The following is a 16293-nucleotide window of genomic DNA, read 5'->3' on the forward strand; positions in this document are numbered from 1 at the left end:
CTTGGTATCAATCTTCAAAATTGAGAACATGTCTGTTTCTAGAATGTTAGGAATGAAATTCAATATGACATCAATATGCTTTGTCTTCTTATGAAACATAGGATTTCTTTGCAAGATTTAACATGCCCTGACTATCACAGCATAATAACATATTCTCTACCTTCAGACGAAGACTTTCAATAAGCCGAAGTAACCATATCTGCTTCTTTATTCCTTCTGTCATAGACATGTACTCGAATTCAGTTGTAGACAAAGAAACAATATCTCATAACGTTGACTTCCAACTTATGGCACATCCGAACAAAGTAAAAATATAACATGTCTGTGACCTCAATTCAATAAATCACGTGTATGATCAGAGTCAATATATCTAACCAAGTTAGTCTTCATATTAGCTCCATACACCAAGCAGACATATGTCGTTCCCTTCAAGTATCACTCGATCCACTTGACAGCTTCCCAATGAGCCTTCCATGGATTACCCATAAATCTGCTATCACACTAACTGAATGAGCCAAATCAGGTTTGGTATAGACCATTGCTTACATAGGACTTCCAATAGCACTAGAGTTAGGAGCCCTGCTCGTGTACTGTAGAATAACAAATAAGATCGATAGATTCTATAATAACTAGCGTGAATTGAATGACAAGAACAACGATAAAAATAGTGTGGAATGCTTTGATTATAAAAGCTATAGAAGAGTTCAAAGAAGAACTTCTCTGTGAGAGCTAGGTAGGGCGACCAAAACTAACCCTAATTGATACATGCTTGCACTATAAATAGTCTAACACTAGAAAAGCAAGATCGTGAATAGACAAGCCCAAACTGGTAAATGAGACTATACAAGCACATATATTTTACACAATACATTTAAAACCCAATAATCTCCCCCTTTGTGTCAAATAAGGAAGGAGTTCTTTTATTGTTGTTGTCTTTTATGCACCTTGAATAATCTCGACATCAAATTCAAAATGTTGTTTCTAACAACTAGGTACCATTGGATCATATCTGAGAAGCATTTTTGATCAACAACATTGTTTGCTTTACAAGCTTCAGTCAATCCCATGATGTTGTTCAGAGCAGCACTTGAGTATAAGTGTTTGTCTAGCAAGAAGAACATACTCCTTTGAACTTTTTGACCATCCTTCCATTGGTACACCACACTCCCAATTGTCTTTTCAAAGAATGTGTAACGCCCTGTTCTAAAATATTCATTTAGGGGTTTTAGAAGCAAAGCCTAGGGGCGTTCTGGTCATTTATGGGCTTTGAGTTCTAGTCGAGAAGATTTCAGCCCAAGGTGTGTTGCTAGAAGCGTAGGGCTTCTCGCCACCTTTTCGTGGATATAAAGTTCGTCGGAAACAGACTTAGGATGAAGGAGTTGTAACATTTTGAAGTTGTTGTCATTTATAGCCCCTCAATGGAAAAGTTGGCAAAGAAGGGCCATGCATGGAAAGTAGAAGGCGCGTGGGTACGCCCAGCGTAAGCTGGGTTATGCCCAATATATGAAAGGTGATGGACACGGGAGCTTTTTGGCATACGCCTAGAATACAGGATGTACGCCCAGTGTACGCTCAGTTTCCAGGAACCCTAATTTTAGGCCATGCCACTATATAAGGAATGTTATACACTCAAGTTACAGCCTCCATTCCACTCTAGAGAACTGCTACAAAACCCTAACCCTCCTTTGAGTGTTTTTGGAGCTTTAAAGGCCTTTGGAGAGTATACAAGAGTTGTAAAGCCATTTTCTTAACAAGTGAAGATCAAGGAATGTGGTGAACTGAAGGAGGAGATATAGATCTGGGATATTTGCTTCATTTTGGACCTTTATAAGGTATAAATCTTTGAACTTGATGAGTAATCTCTTAGATCTCTTTTAGTGCAACTTTATGGACTCTTTTGGTCCTAAGAATGGATCTTTGGGACTCAAGCATGTTTCTAAGACCAGGGTTGCCTCCCATAGATTCATATGAGTCCCATAAGTAGTAAAGTTCCAACCTTTAGGACTTATTTGTACCCATGCTTGAGATCTAGCCCTTGGAATGAAAGTATGTTGTCACATTTTGATTTTGGACTGATTTGGTGGATTTCAAGTCACCAAGTTAGTGACTTTATGAATTAAGACATGGAAGGGGACTTGGATATGAGTTTGTAGCCTTTAGATTGGAGTATTAATCACTTAATGGTAAAGTGTCTTAACAGGGCTATACGTTGGGCGAACAAGGAGGTACGCATGGCGTACAAGCCATTAGCCAGTATGCTTAGCGTACCTAGGAGTAGGTCCCGTGTACTCTGGTAGTTGGGCTTTGTGCGTATTGGGCATAGGGTAAGGCCCATTAAGGGATTAGGCCCAATGTAGCAAATCGTGCCATTAGTGGGTCACTAGTGGGCTTGGTAAGCTTACCTAGTGTTGAACTTTGAATATGTATGAAGTTGAACTAGGAGGTGTAGACTAGTCATTCTACCCTATGAAGGATTATTGTATTGGGCTCAGTATTATTATGGTATTGATAGTTCTGGGAGCTAGAGGAGCAGCAGTTCAGGAATTGTCACATAGCAGCCAGAGGGATATCCGCAACGGTTCAGCAGCGCAAGGTGAGTCTCCTCATTGTGTGAATGGTTCTATGGCCACAATGCCGACCCATGTGGTTTATGAGTAAGAAGACCCAGGGTTAGCCCTAGGCACTATATGCTAGTATGTGATTCCGAATTAAGGTTCATTATCGGGCTATCGGGCGGGCGCCCGAGGAATGTTTGCATGATAATTTATACTTGTTGTCTGTGTGATACTTGTATGTGCCTGGTAGGAAGGTGGGTGTAGGCGAGGTCCCATACCCCACCATTAGCAGAGTGTGGGCGGGGTTCCATACCTCACTAGTAGCAGGACAGGGGCGAGGCCAAAGATAGGCGAGGCCTTAGGATAGTAATGCAGCAGGGCATATTCAGCTTATGTGTTATGTGCTATGGTTACATGTTTGCATGCGATTAGCAGGCGGGGCATAGAGACCGGTGGGGCCTAAAGTAAAACAAATATGTATACCGAGTGGGGCTCAAAGCCGGGTAGGGCTCGATGTAGCGGGTGGGTCCCGATGTAGCGGGATAGGCCCGAAGTGGCGGACGTGGCGTAGTACTTGCAGTATGTGATTATGCATGGTATGTGGTAGGTTAGGGAACTCAGTAAACTTTGTTCTTACGGTTTTCAGTTTTGGTTTTAGGTACTTCCGGTAGCGGAGGGAAGAGCTCGACGTGATTGCATGGCATACACCATTGTTTATTCAGCTTGGGGATGTTTACTCTGATAAAATAAAATAATGTTTTGGTCATGATACTCTGACGTAATATGTTTTGTATGAATGGTTGACATTTGTGGTTTTTTTATTAAGTTAAAAATGAAATTTTTGGTATGGATTTTTGGGTCGTTACAAGTTCGTATCAGAGCCTTGGTTTGAGGAATTTGGATACACCCTCGGGTGTGTCTGGACTCAGACTAAGGAATTGGTATAGAAATTTTCAAAAAGGAAAAATAGATTTTGTAAAAAGGTTTTGAGCAAAGAAAACAACTTTAGAAAAGTATAGAAAGAAGAACTTTGAAAAGGGAAAAGGGTGTGGTGCATGCAATCAACCGAGCTCAAGTAAGTACCCCAAATTACCCATACAAGTTTATGTTATGAAATGAGTATGAGAACTGCATGCTAGACTAGGGCTGAGGATCTAGGAGGGATGCCTTATGTGCCTGTTATATGTGTATGAGCTTTATGAATTGCATGCTAGTATAGATTCTTGTTATGTGGATAAAATAGCTTGATTATGTTTTGGTTAGATTTTCCTTTTGTCTGAATGCTACTTGCTTTGTGCTTTGTGGGACTCTGAGTGATGGGAGTTAGCTATTAGGTGAATGGGTCAAGTCACATGTGACCAAGGTTGAATAATCTCAAAGTGTTGGATTTGGCCCTATTGTGTAGCTCTTGTTTGAGTCTAACCGTTGTAGGGACGAGTCCTTTACTCGAAGGATTATCTGAGCCTCGTCACATGTGATGGTATTCAAGTAGTAGCTAATTGGCATTACAAGGATACCTTCAATAGCTGAGGACTGGGTGCGGGTTGGAGGTTACCCTAGGCCAAGCCTAGGATGAGATTAGTGTTGGGAGCAGTGTAAGTATAAGGGACTTGGTGGAGTTGAGGAAATTCTTGAGGAAAGTACAGATAAATATGGAAAGTAGTATGGGCCCGTACTAGTGAAAGCAGAGGATTCATACTCGATTCAAGAAGGGCCAAGATGAGGCCAGGAAATTTGTAGTGAGTGTGTGATCCCTCGTCAGTAAGGAATATTCTGATGGTTGTTATGATATGTTTCAGCATGGTGACGTTGCGTGAAGACCAGTGGGCGGATCAGGCACCGGAGAGGGATCAGGCTCAGGATCAGGAGCCGAGCAGCTTGAGGAGTGGATAAGGGAGTTGATATCAGCTGAAGTTACACACGGTATTCTAGAACAGACTCCCGTGATCTTTGGTTCGGTCAAGGAGGTTATTTTAGAGCTTTTGGATGAGAAGCTGGGGGCTTTTCGCACTGAGATGATGGCTCTGGTGGGGTGCGTACCTTGACATTCTGAGAGTTCAGGGATTCTGGAGCTCCGTATTACCATGGGGCCAGGGACCTCATTGCTAGCAGTAGGTGGTTGGCTGATGTCGCCAACGATTTCCATACGAGCTGGTGTCCCGAGGGGGACAAGGTCGGACTTGCCTCGTGTCTTCTGAAGGACAAAGCACGGGATTGGTGGGAGGAGGTTGGTCATGCTATTGGAGATAATGTCGTATTGGACACAATGTCATGGACTGATTTCTCGGCTAGGTTTAGGGCTGAGTTTGCACCAGTTATTGAGGTACAACAGTTAGCACGAGAATTTCAGGACCTCCAACAGACTATTGAGACAGTAGCGAAAATTACCGCTAATTTTAGAGAGAGGGATCTTATTGTTCCGTAGTATGTCGTGGACAAGGAGATGAAGCAGGCCTAATATCACGAGATTATGAGGAGTGACACCAGGGAGTTTGTGAGTAGGTCCAGTTGCAAGATGCTGGAGGATATTATTGCTCGGGCCATGGAAAGGGAGATTGAACTGGAGCACATCAGGAAGAGGAAGTTAGAAGAGGTGCATGTAGCCTCAGGTTCAAGCAAGAGACCCAAAGGGTCGGATGTGAGATCGAATGATTATCAGGGCCGTAGTCATTATGGCAACTGTGGCAGGACACATGAGGATGCGTGCATGGATGGCAGTGGGGGTGATTCTAGCTGCTTCAAGTGCGGATGGACTAGTCATTTCAGTAGGGATTGTACTGCTATAACCACCCAAGGACCAGACTTGATATGTTTTCATTGCAGTCAGAGGGGCCACAAGAAGGCCTAGTGCTCGAGTTTTCATTCAGCAGGGCAGGTGATGGCACCTTCCCCTCCAACCTTGAGGGTCACAGACGACCGTCAGGGCCGAGTAGAGGCGTCTGCGGTGGGGAGCAGGGCTTTCCAGTTGTCTACAGTGGAGGCGCGAGCAGCACCGGGCGTTACAGGTGAGTAGATTTTGATTTCATGTCAGTTTTATTCATGATTATATTATTATGGTAATACAATTATGTTAAGTGAATGTATGCGATTATTTTCCTATTGTGTTCGGGTTAATTGTAACATCCCAAGTCAGAATCCAGAGTTCAGGGGATAAAGTGTAAGTTTGGAAAAGAAGAACTCGGTGAGTAGGAGCTTCAACTCGTCGAGTCGAAGCGTGTTCCCGACACATGTTAAGTGACCGGACTCGCCGAGTTGGAGGATGGACTCGACGAGTCCATGCTGGAATGATAAAACCCTAATTCTTGGTGTTTGCACCCTATTTAAAGTATGATATGCCTTCATTTTGACGGGTTTTGGTGATAAGAACATCCTATGTGCTCATACAAACCCTAATGCTTGTATCTAGGTTTCTGTATTGTACATGCAATTCATCCAAGACTAGAAACCCTAGATGTAGCATATGATAATCAATATAACATATAAATTAGGGTTTAGATCATACCTTGATTGTTATGTAGCAATAACAATCTCAAATCCTTCTTGTATTGACTTTAGAAAGCTTAGAGTCACAAATGTCACTCCTCTAATGGTTCACAAACACCAAGAGAAAGAGGATGAAGAGGAGAAGAGAAGGATACACTCAAAAACGTGTAGAAACCCTAAGGATTCAGTTGCCCACGTTTTTGGTGCCCAAGGGGTCCTTAAATATGGAGTCCATATTTAGGGTTATTTAACAAGGAAACCCTAATTTGGATGCTTAGGCCTTAAGCAACCCATGAACCCCTTACTTATAGGCCTTTTGACGATTTCTAATGGGTTTCCCCATAGAATTCGTCCACCCCCTTTAATATGGAGTCCATTACCTCAATATTCAACTATTATACAATTAACAGTTCAAGTCCCTTAAGTTTAATTAATGTCTTTTAGCCACAAACTTAATTCTTATTAATTCTTGACTAATATTAATTAAACAATATGATTTCTCCTTTAATATATTATTTTCATAATACATTAATAAATCATATTTAATCCTTTCTCTCCATAATTCATCCTATCAAGTTGCTTTGGTGAAGGTAACCCAAAAGGACCATGCTCCATCGGGTCAAGTACATACCAAAATAGTTATGGACTTAGACACTAATCCAACAGTCTCCCACTTGGATAAGTCTAATAACTATTTCGCGTATGACTTCAGATCCTGATCTGCAATCGTAGCTTTCCAAAGCTGCTGTCAACTCTGATCTTATCAGATACGCGTGTCCTTAAGATAAGGGATCATATATTCCTCCATTCTAGATATCGTACAGACTGAGACATGGATCTAAATCATTCTCTCTGTCTATGTGTTGTTTTCCGAATTTAGATTATGACGACTGATAACAAACTACAATTAAACACATCAATTTAGTCTCGGCTTGGTCAAGCGCTTAGGTGCCATCCCTAAATCATCGAGGGGCCCACATATATCGCTTTTATCCTACTTTAGATAAAAGGAACGGATAAAATTTGACTCAATGATCGCTTGCACTTACTCACCAAATCACACACAACAATATGTTTTATAACACCAAGTTACTAGTGCGTTTACATATTATCAATGTGCAACCGAATCGCAAGATACAACTCACACATCTCGGTTTCAAGAATATAAGATGTTATCGTCTCACCAATCACTCGTGATAAAATCCATGAAGTGATCCAAGTGAGCGTGGGTTTAATCCAATGCTCAAATCATATTCATAAGCACTCATGAACGTTGCAGCAAACATTTGCTTATGTCTAATGCTCTTTATACAATCCACACACCAATTCACGAAAGGCTTTATTCATATCTACTTCCAACTTATGAGCAACTGTGGCCCGTTCGAATAATTTGATTGTTCTTAACCAATAAAATTATTCAGGAAGTCAAAACATCCAAAGTGAAACACAAGAATAATACTAATCCCATATGGCCTCAACCTTTGAGTATGAATAAAACACCTTTTATTTATCACCATATTGATTACTCATTATTTTTCGTTTCGGGTAATCAACTTCTTACTTGAATTACAACACTTGTCTCATGCTCTTAGCATGCACACAATGTTTACCTATGGTTCTTACTTTATGAAATAGATAAAATGAACACATTTCCAATCATACTCATTTCACAACTCCCAATCCATATCACAAGTGAAAGAATATCAAATTCTAACATTTTACGCAATGATCCTTTCGTAATATCACTGCACTAAAGTCACAAGGACTATTGCCAATGAAATTACAAAGTTCTCTATCAGAGATTGTTACAAGACAATTCCATAGATGTGATTTCTCTCACTCAAAGTACATTTCTTTGAACGTTCTTTTGCATAAAATTTCTAATCTAGACATAGATTCTCAATATCTAATTCCTAATATGGAAAAGTTTCCATATTTTCCATATGACAGCTCATTCTTAATAGAATCTTATCTATTGATAATGTCGATATGCTCCATTCAATACTATACTTCCAACTACTCACAAGCAACCAATCCTCGGCGAACTTTGGATTGTCCTTTGATAGCTGTTTAATTGTCTCAGTCAAAACCGATTCGTGTCCTTTTCCCTCTAAATGTCCTGGACATTTGGAAAATTTAGAATGGTCAAATATTATAGCACTTGCAATCGATCCTATACCCAAAGTGTATGGAACACGATGCATAATGACTTACATAAAGATATGATACTTTATCAATCTTCTGCCATAATATTTAACGTGTCACGTTCTCACAATTCAAACTATGAAGAGGGATGCCATAATCATAATCAAAATTTTGAGAACGTACTATGTATGCTTGACTAATTTTATTAACATTCCATAACCTAAGCCTTTAGATTTGAAATGAAGCATAATATTCTCTCCCTTAATTATAGCAAAACAACTATTCATCCCTTAACAGTATGTACGGGAGGGATTCCTAGGAAGGATAGTTCGGAATGATGTATGATAGTCTGAGCAGTCTGGGGAGACTAAAGGCCTGTGGGCGTACCAGTCAGGCCGAAGGCTCGGAGAACGGTCCAGACAGGCTGAAGGCCCTGGAGGAAGGTCCAGACATGCTGACGGTTCTGAGGGTGGTCCAGATTGGCTGAAGGCCTGGTAAGGCGGTCCAATCATGCTGAAGACTCTGTATGTGTTGATAGATCTGTATGAGGAGTTGGATTGAGTATGTTGCGATGCAATAGCAAATAGTAGGTTTGGCCCTGGGTATCGATCATGTAGTGGAAGGCAGTACATGGACCTGAGAGTCCTTACAAGCAGATTCAGAGTGTGTATGATGAATGGAATAGTGGTTACTCTACGAGGGGATGGTGTAGAGTGGGATATGAGCACCATGGCACTTGTTGAAGTATCGAGTTGTTCAGGTAGACTTCCTTAGACAAGGAGAGGGAAAGGTATGTAACTCCGGGAGGGAGTGTTGGTTCAAGGAAGTGAAAGCGGAAGTGAGAATGAATAATTAGGAGTATTTCAATTATGGTTGTCGAGCACTGTGATTGTGCCAGTGGAATGGAAGCTCATCCGAATTGGGTGTCTGTTGAGGTTGCGGAAGAATTTATGGTAGTGTAGAACCATAGGAGTTCGGAAGGGATGCAAGGATGGAGCCTTGGATTTTCTTTATGGTTGTGATCAGGAGGAGTGTTGATGTAGTGGAAATTCGGATGGGTTTTAGGTAAAATAAATAAACTAGAAAAACAATTCCTAAGTTCACATGCAACCTACTTTGGATCTATGTTTTAACTATTGAACATATAACTTTGAATTGCGAAACAAGAACCCTAGAGGAGAGAGGCTATTTTTAAAAATAACTAACTAGGGTTTAAGAATCACATACCTTTCAATTGTTATAGTAAACAATTGAAAATCTTCTTGATCTTGATCTTGATCTTCTTGGAAGCTTAGCACCACAAATGTAATGCCTAATGGAATCACACCCAAGAACTAGCAAGAAGGAAACTAGAAGGAGAGAGAGAGAGAGAGTAAGGTATTCAATTTTCGGCCCTAGGGTTTCACCAAGGAAGGAGTGGCCGAATTTAGGAGCTGGGAGGCTCCTTTTATAGCCGAGGGATCTAGGGTTTAAGGAAAATCCTAATACTCCTTTGCTTGGGGCCTAAGCTAATCCAAAGGTCTTCTCCAAGTCCCTTGGATGAAATTTGTAGGGTTTCCCCTATAAATTTCATCCACCTCCTTCCAAGGAGGTTCTGGAGCCTTCCACTCAAGTATTTGATAATTGCAAACTAGTCCCTGCACTTTATAATTAATACTTTTAACCCCAAAATTAATTCTGATTAATTTCTGGCTAAGTATTAATTAAGCATTATGATTTCTAATCAATATATTAATTTTTCAACATATTAATAAATCATTTATATTAATTTATTAATCTCATAATAAATTAATATCTCTCCTTTCATAATTTCCTTGTCCGGTTGCTAGGTTTGAGGGCAACCCAAAAGGACTATGCTGCTATCAATTCAAGTACATACCAATTATAGTTATGGGCTTAGACACCTAATCCAATAGTCTACCACTTGGATAAGTCTGTAACTATAATTGCTAGTATGACTTCTAAATTTGACCATCAAATTGTAGCTTCCAAAAGCTACTGCCAAACTCTTACCCAGTTAGTTACGTGTCCTAGGATAAGTGATCACATGACCCTTCGTTCTACTAGATATCCCTAGACATAATACATGGAATACAATCAATCTCTTTGTCCAGAATCTATGTTTCCTAATTTCTGATTTGTGATGATATAGGAATTCTAATCGAACACATCAATTTAGTCCTGGCTAGGCCCAACACAATAGTCAACACCAAATCATCGAGGGGCCCACAGATATCGCTTTTCCCTTTAGGGCGAAAGGAACGAATAAACATTGACTCATATGCTTGTATCTTTTACTCATCAAACTATACATGACAATATGTTTCATAACACCAAGTTATTGATGCGTTTTCGTATCACGAATGTATAGCCGACTTACAAATTACAACTCATATATCTCTGTTTCGAGATCATAGATATTATCATCTCTGCATTACTCGTGATGAATTCCATGAAGTAATACTCTGAGCATGGGTTTATCCAATACTCAAATTTCACTCTTTGAGTACTTATGAACATTGCAACAATTCTATTGCTATGTCTATCCTTAGACAATCTGCAATCTAATTCATGACAGTCCTAATTCACTACTTACTTCCAAAAGTACGACCGACTATGGAGGTTCGAATATCCCAGTTATCCTAGAAGTCAAAACATGCAAACTGAAACACAATAATAATCGAATCCAATATGGCCCCAAAATTTTGAGTATAAATAAAAATCCTTTTATTTAGTCACCATATTAATTACACATTATTCATTGTATAATGTTTCGAGTAATCAAATTATAACAACAATTGTCCCATGCTCCAAGCATGCACACTTTGTTTCCTATGGTCCTTACTTTGTGAAATAGATCAATTGAAAAACCTTTCCAATGATGCTCATTTCACAATTCCTAATCCTTATTATTAGTGTTAGACCACAAGGTTCTTGCTACTACTAGAATATGCTAGATTCTAACATTTTATGCTACGATCCTTTCGCAAAGTCATAGCACAAAAGTCACCAAGACTTAGCCAATGAAATTACAAAGTACTCTTATCAAAAATGTTACAAGACAGTTCCATAGACGCGAAGTCTAACATTCAAGGTACATTCCTTTGAACATCCTTCTTGCATAAAACTTTCTAATCTAGACATAGATTCTGAACATCCAACTCTCAATATGGAAAAATTTCCATATTTGCCATATGACAACTCATTCTTAATAGAATCTGTGACAACTGCCAATTCAGGTCATTCTTGGACTCATGCATCTTTATAATAACCATTCATGCACAACATGCCATGACCTAGTAGTATAAATTAGGTCAAAAATCTTGCATAAACTAGGATCCAACTAAGGTCTAGGATTAATATACTTGATACTTACAATTCTAGTAAGTTGCTTAGCTACAATAGGAAATGCCAATACTATAATTAGAATAAAGCTTCAAGCTTTGTTATAATTGAAATAGGGTATAAAACTCTAAAAATAAATTAAAACATTCTAATTATACTTCAACATGTTGTTGAATATCAAACAATATTCCAAAAACCCTAAAGAGCCAAAAATCCAAAGTTATAAATTATAAAACTTAAAAACTTTATAAAATTTGGCTATAAACTTCCTAATATCAAATTTTATTAATCAAATTATGGATTATACCAATGAACTAGAAATATAAATTACAAGTATTAATCATAAATTATTTGTTGAAAACAAGATTTTTAAATAAATCAAATTGCTTAATAAACATTTTATAAAAATGAATGTTTTTATATAAAATATAGGAGGGAAGTTTATAAAGTTTAAAATTTAGGAGAGAGGAGGCCAAAATGCATGCAAAAACCGGCCATCACCTCTCCCCATGCCCTCTCTCTTCCCCAAAACACAATCATTAAGCTTAAACCCTTACTCCACCTCTTCCCTCTTCACTCTCTCACTTCACTCTCTTCACACACTTCACTCTCTTCTTCCCTCTCTCTAAACTCACGAAAATCCTCTCATTTCTCTGCAAAATTTCGAGATTGTGAAGCCCTTGAAGTGTTCTTACTTCTCTCAAGGTCAAAACCAAGGTAAACAACATCTTCTTCCATAGTTTCATGGTTAAACCTCTTTTTCTTCTTAGTCTTCTCTACTTTTCGGATTCTATGCCTTTCCATGGCTAGAAATCTTTATTCTCCCCTTGTGGTTTGTAGATTCTCACCATAACACAATGCATGTGTTAGAGATGGTGAAAATCCGGGATCAAACCCATGCAAGGAGTGGAAAAGATGCACATATGATCATGTGACATCAAAACCTAATATTTCATGTTCTTCTCCATTTCTTTTGTGTTCATGCATGAACAAAATCATTTAAACCATTTCTAGTACATCTTGGATTCTCATTCATTCCATGCATGTGTTAGAAATCGGGCCTTACCAAAGACATGCATGATGTTCTTGTTGAAATACCCTAATAATGCACACAAGCAAACATGCAATCTGCCAGATTACTTTGTTCGACTTTGAACAGTCATAACTCAGTCATTTCTTAACCAAATCATGATATTCTTTTTGTATTGGTTAGTTTCACGGGTTAACTTTTAAACCCAACTGGTCTCACTGTAAAATATTAAATGTCCGATTTTTATCAGATTTTACAAAAAGGTTGCGCATACAGCTCTTTTTCTGTGATCACTATTTTTATCTTGCTTAAACAATGGCCTTAAACCCAACCATAAATCTGAGGAAAAATACCTTAGAAACTTAACATATCTAGTGAATTATGGTTGAAATTTCGTGGCTTAAAACCTCACTGAATGGACTACACAAATTCATGAACTTCAGCCACATTTACACTTCATGCATTATTGCATGCAACTTTTCTTAAATTGTTTGGAATCATTACCCTCATTTCTCTTCTGAATAAATTTTTTTACATTTTTCCTTTTGAAAGCCCTTGCATGCATGAGATAATCTGGAAAATTTCAAGAGCTTTTGTTATTTCTTTGATTTATTAGAATTATTGCTAAAACAAACGGCATAAATCATATAAAATACTTCCAGAGGTCAATAAATCCTAAATAAATTCATGGATGATCCTTATAGGGAATAATGACGCCTCACCAAATTTCAGCAATTTTTGTTACTGTTTCATATGATTTCTAATTTTCTTTTATTTAGGACATGATAAATTACAAAACCACTTTATAGGATGTGAAAATTGTATCTAACAATTTTCGCATACCTTACCTGTGATGGGTGACTCCAGAAAATAATTTCAAGATTTTCCATCATGTTTTACTATTTTTCCCAATTTTTGGTAATTATAATGGTCTAAAAATGGGAGAAATAGTTCTGAATATCCAAAATTCATGAAAATTTACCAGGATATAATATTATAGAGTAGGAGGTTACATAAAAATTTTGAATATTTTTCTCTACTGTAAACTATTTTTCTCTTATTTTCTAAAGTTAATTGCACTAAAATACACTTAAATATACATAAATACCCAAAACCAGTTTATACATTATGAAAACCACTTTTGATATTTTTCCCAGGATATTTATACTGTAAATAATGTTACAAAAATTTATGGTGATTTATTTTAACTGTTTAATATTATTTCTTTAATTAATGACTATTTAAAGGAATAAAGCAAGGAAAAATAGAAATACCCACTGAAAAATATCTTTTATACTTTTCCCAGCCTATTTATGTATAATAACAAATAAATAAAAAGTTTGGGTAATTTTGGAAACTGTTTTCTATTTATTTCAATTTTTATTGAAATAAATGCTCAAAAATCATAAAATATAATTAAACAGCTTGGAAATCTATTTTTATAATTTTCCCAGCTTAGTATTGTGTAATAACAGTTAAATAAAAAGTTTGAGAATTTTTCTCCTCGAATGCTATTTTCGTGAATTTATGTTGTAATAAGGACTTAAAAATTTGGAAAGTTTATATTCCAAGGTTGTAATTAATCGCCCGATATATAGAATTTCATTACTTCAGAAAAAGTGTAACTAATTGATATAAAATCCAATACTAAAACATAAATTGGCATTTCCCTATATGTAGAGTTTAGTATATTAGCATTAGATATCGACATGGAAACTCACTAGTGCGTGTGTTTGATGTCGTAGGATCCCGGTAGTAAGACGTTGGTGCATCCCGAAGTACTGCTTGTGTCTACATAAAACATCGTGAGTATTCACACACTCCCCTATTTTCGGTTTTTATGTTTTGGGGTGGAAAAGCATGTCCTAAACTACTTATGTTCGTTATATTTAATTGACTCGTATAAACTTGATTACTAATATTTTGCACATTGTGAGTATTCACGCACTCCCTTATTTTCGGTTTTTATGTTTTGGGGTGGAAAAGCATGTCCAGAAAAACTACTGTTTGCATGTTGTATTTAAATTGAATTGTATCAAACATGATTGCTATTGTATTGCTATGTTTCTTTATGTATGTCTATGCAACACGGAACATGAGAACTTATCGTACTAAGGCCCTTCCCTTATCTCTAACCATTAACTCTTTGAGCCAATGGTCATTATGGATAGCGCTATTAGGAATTGACAACTCCTCACTCGCCCGAATCGCTGGAGTGCATGATACCATATTCATCTATGGAACGATAAGCATAGATCTCGATAGGGCTTCAGTCATAGGTTTGGTTGAGACTCATTGTTTGCTCATACACATACAAACGCGTTTCCCGTTCTAGCAATAAACTTGTATACCTTAATAGCAATCAACTTTGTTTTATCATTAAAGCAATGTACTTGTACTTACGAAAAGCATTATTATACCCTCGATTTATAAACTTGTGATACTCACCAACTATTTTCATAGTTGACGCTCGTTTTACATGCTTTTTCAGGAAGTAATTAGTAAGTGGATGTAAAGATTCATCATCATAGAGCATGCTGCATCGTGTTGAAGCTATTATGAAGCTATATTTTGAACAATGTTATTTTAAAAAACTTGTATTTTGTTTCTTTTGAAGCTATGGGTTGTAAACTTTTAAATACTGCTATGGTGATGTATCTTTATCTTTTGCATTGAAACCGTTATCGCTGTCATACCTTGCGTTTCCGCTTTAGCGGGGTGTGACAGAATCTTATCTATTCATTATAATGTTGATATCGTCCATCCAATACCATACTTCCAACAACTCACAAGCGACCAATCCTCAACGAACTTTGGATTGTTCTTTGATAGTTGTTTAATTATTTTAGTCAAAACCGATTCTAGTCCTTTTTCCCTCTTAATGTGCTAGAAATTTGGAAAATTTAAGAATGGTCAAATATTATAGCATTCGCAGTCGATCCTATACCCGAAGCGTATGGGACACGATGCATAATGTTCTTACATAAAGATATGATACTTTACCAATCTTCTGCCATAATATTTTATGTGTCATGTTCTCACAATTCGATCTATGAAGAGGGATGCCGTAATCATAATCGAAATTTAAGAACACACTATGTATCCTTTGACTAAATTTATTAAAATTTCTCAATCTAAGCTTCAGGTTTTGAAACGAAGTATAATATTCTCTCCCTTAATTATAGAAAAAATAACTTTTCAACTCATGAAACTTTGCAAATTGAAACTTTTGTTTTTCTATAATTAATTTTGCCAACTTGCAATACTTAAAATAATAATCATGCTCCCACTAACATGATGATTATATCTATCCTAGCGTAACATTTATGCTCCCACTAGCTTGACACATATTCAAAAATTAGTTGGACGTCTAGAAACTAATTACTTATTGACTTTCTTTTCTAAAGTTCAGATTTCTGAAACCGAGACGCTTCGATAAGCCTTTATCTAAGCTTCTTGAACTCATACACTTTCGCTTAAATAACCTATATGTGTGTTTAAAATTTTCTAGAATAAGTCAAAAATTTTCAGACCCATTTTTCATTTCCCACAATTCGAACTATGAAGAGGGATGTCGTAATCATAACCGAATTTGAGAAATACAAATTACATAATGCTATCTTCAAAATCTCTCTTAGTGAAAGCGTTTCCTCACAATCATTTTCATGAAGGAGCGAAACCTTATAACACTCAGATTTTGTGATGTATGTGTTCTTGTCCATGTGAATTTGTCAT

Source organism: Lactuca saligna, chromosome 1 (assembly GCF_052625555.1).
Source record: "Lactuca saligna cultivar CGN05327 chromosome 1, ASM5262555v1, whole genome shotgun sequence".
Classification (NCBI taxonomy): domain Eukaryota; kingdom Viridiplantae; phylum Streptophyta; class Magnoliopsida; order Asterales; family Asteraceae; genus Lactuca; species Lactuca saligna.